Below are 4051 nucleotides of genomic sequence, written 5' to 3' on the forward strand. Positions count from 1 at the left end.
AAATTGATTTCATCCCCGTGATTCGTGGTTACTGTGTTGACATAAAAATACTAGCAATAATAAATATGATGAAAAAAGAATGCCGGTATGATCACTGGTATAGAAAGTCATATATATATCTAAGAAGGTATGTGACGAATTAAAATGGTATATTGAAGTTATTTTAGAGAGAGAGGTTTTGAAAAGTTGAGAAACGGTAAGACAAAAGTAACCTGTTTTCTAGGTAAAGAATGTATTTCCCTTGTCGGTGATGCATTCACTATACATTTACTTTTATGAGCCAAGCTAGAGGAAAAAATGGGATATATTTATACCAAAATATTTGCTTTTTATATCCAAGATAGAGAGAATTAGTGTGAAATATACTAGCAAAAGTAAATACATTTTATGAGCATAACACAAAGGGTTGGATGGAGAGGATTTGGGCATACTCTTCGCACTCCCCAAGACAGATCAGTCCACTAAACTTACAAGTGGATTACAGCAGGCACTATAAGAGTAGGAAGACCCTTGGCTACATGGCTGAGGACTATGAAGCGTGAAGTGCGAGGTGATGAATGGAGAAGTATTGAATTGAAAGCTCAATGTAGAGATAACGGGCGAGATATAACTGAGGCCCTTTGCGCCAAAACTAGAAAAAAAAAATAATCAACGTAAGGAAATCATTGCAAAGTTTAAAGATTCATATGAGATATTTTCTTTATTCTCTTTGTTGAACTTAGCCCTAATTAGCGTGCCTTTGAGTTTAGTTATGACGAGGATTATGGATTTTCCCAGTAAAACTGTAGATTAATGTCAACTCAATTAGCAAATGTGTCACGTGAAATTAGTAACGCATACATAAGGAATGGTGTCCCAAGAAACCTTGTTATTATTGTAGATTCTCTCATAAAATAAATGGACTCAAAGGTTTGTTTTATTTAGTTAATTTAGAAAATGTTCGTTTCTTCCATCTACGTGTTACGAGAATATATCTACGAACTGCACGAAGCAAAACTCACGACCACCTTTTAAACAAGATTAGAAATAGGATTTCCTCATGTTCATGAATATTATCCCCAGACATTAAGACCATAACGTACTGAGTCAGAATTAAGAAAAGTTTGGTTGGGGATACTCATATATTTGTTGCTAAATCATGTTAAAGGGACAGTATATACACAATTTTTTTTTTCATGTAAAAGAACTGTTTACCTAACCGGGCTGGAGGGTTTTTTTTTTTTTTTTTTTTTTTTTTTTTTTTTTTTTTTTTTTTTTTTTAAATGTACTTCGTAATAAAGTAAGGTAAGAATGTAAAATTCTCAATAACCCAGAATGAAATAACTCCCTCAAAAATTACATTAATGGGATCATATATTCCATACAAACTGTGACCCTACATTTTTTTTTTAATGTAATTTAGCTACATATTATTTTTTGCATAATGGTCCTAGTCAAAAAGTAAAAAAAAGGATCTTAATAACTCATTGAAATTTATATTAAAGAACTGCATATGTTATGGAAACTAAGTAAACCCCCCCCCCCCCTTTCCCCCCCCCCCCCCCCCTTCACTACTGATTTCTTCAAAGGACTGTTTGAAGGATAGTTGGTAAATTTATATGGGTTTGTTCACAATAAAATTCCAATAATATTTCTAATATGTTTGAAATTTTTCATATATTATTAATTTATTAGGATTTTAAATTAAATAGATTCATTATATGCTGGATATCGGAACGTGCCAAAGTGAATAATATAGAGATTATTATTATTATTATTATTTTTTTTGAGACGACATAGCAAAGTACAAAAATTGTGAAAGTAAATAAAATAGAATTCAGAATGTAAAACAACAGAAGGAAGTATCTATTTCATTTATGTGTTGTATTCAAATGAAATAAAACTGCAATGTATAAGTATTATAGATAAGATAAATATCTAGCATCGTTCTTAGGTAAAAACATTAAGAATTGATTATTATGATATCAATCAAACAAAGTTAATCTATAAACAGAGTTTTGTATTCTAATGTTCTTTATTCAAGCAATTTGTATTAAGTGTTAGATTCAACAGCTGTGTTAATCATGCTTGTCATATAAAGGAGACTTGCAATTATTGACGGAAGATATTATGAGACTCCTACAAGAGGCATTGAGTGAGGTGAAATGGATTATTTGGGATAAAGCTGGTATGACAAGCAGTGCAGCTTTGGCAAAATAGTCAATTATAGTACATCAAAAGTTGTAGAAGGAAGATATTGCTCTTCTAATCATTTCTGTGGTATGATTATGCTAATGCTTGGGGATTTATTACAAATACAGCCAGTCAAAGGTGCATTCCCACTTAAGGTAACTAAGGCAAATAATGGTACAATGAAAGGTATAACAATAGACAAAGAATTATGGAAACATTTCGAGGACATGCCAATAACAAAGTCTCAAAAACATAAAAACGTTGAGTTTCCAGAGTTAGCGGATGATGTTCAATATGGAAATCAAAAGGACAAGCACCAGCAAATGTTCAAAAATAGAATAGTGCCTGGATTGTCAGCGACCTCAACATCGGATGTATTTCTAAAAAATTGTAATTTCTTCTTCCTGTCTGCTAATTTTTGCTTTCATGAGTTTGCTTATGGAAAATTATTTGAAGGGAAATCTTTAACTCTTGAGAACTCTTTTAGGCATAGATTAGAAGGGAAACTTTTATTTCATGATAACAATTAATGAAAAACATTCTGAGAGGAAACTTAATGCACGTGAACACTAATAGACGAAGAAGAGAAGGGGAACTTTTATCAAATGGGAACGCTTAGTGAAAAAGATTCTGGGAAGATACTTCTATTGCACAAGAACACATATTGCCAAAGATTAGAGAGGAAACTTTTAATCATGAGGAGACTTAGTGACAAAGAATTCTGATTGGAGAATTTTTATGCGTGAAAATGCTTATTAAAAAAAAAAATGTACGGAAATTTTTATCTCACGAGACGACAATTAAAGAAAAAGATTAGAAGTGAAACTTTTAACACATAAGACCACTTATAGGCTAAAACTGAAGAAAATTTGAACAGAAAAAAAAGATTGTATCCACAAAGATTTCAAAGGAAAATATTTTCACGTATGGGAATACTTATCGATAAATATTCTAAGCGAAAATTTCATAACAAGAAACCACATGTAGAAAAAGATTCTGATGGAAAACTTTTATCCCGTGAGAACATTGCTCCGAAGAGAAACCTAAATCATTACTACACCTACAAACATGCCAATAGTTTTTCTACTTTTCAAACAAATTCCATAATTTCTATACTCTCCAAAATGAAAATCTTATAGTTTGATGTAATAGAGAATTTCCAAGAAATGTTATGGGAGCCTCATGAAAGTCTTAACATGTTGAGCGCAATTGAGGGCTAGCACCGATCGTAGACTGAGATGTGTGATTCTTTACCTAATAATCATGAAAATGTTGATATTTGAGTTAAAGGCCACATACATGTGAAACCAGACTACCTATGCACTGTAACCGTTAGGTTATGCATGAGTACAGCATAGCGTAAGCAAAGACTCACACGCTGTTTGGCACAAGATTCCTGTCCTAAATTAAATTCTATTATATAGGTTAACACTTTAGGAAAGTATACGGACCAGTTTAGCAAAGTATATATACTAGTCTAGGGAAAGTATATGTACCCCTTCAGGAAAATTTACTGACCAAATTTTGGAAAAGTATATGTACAAGTTTAGGAAAGTTTATATACCAGTTCAGCAAAGTATTCTGACCAGTCTAGGGAAAGTATATGTTTCAGGTTAAGAAAAAAATAGGTACCAGTTTAGGAAATATTTCTTATCAATCATGAAAGAACTATAATAATAATAATAATAATAATAATAATAATAATAATAATAATAATAATAATAATAATAATAATAATAATAATAATAAATCATTCAAAAAAGACTAGCAACATTTCATTTAGTTAAACATGAAGACTCATCGAATATTAGTTTCACTTCCTATACATTATCTCTAGGCCCATCATTGCTACATTCAAAAATGTAAGTAGGTCATACAA

Source organism: Palaemon carinicauda, unplaced genomic scaffold (genome assembly GCF_036898095.1).
Source record: "Palaemon carinicauda isolate YSFRI2023 unplaced genomic scaffold, ASM3689809v2 scaffold949, whole genome shotgun sequence".
NCBI lineage: Eukaryota > Metazoa > Arthropoda > Malacostraca > Decapoda > Palaemonidae > Palaemon > Palaemon carinicauda.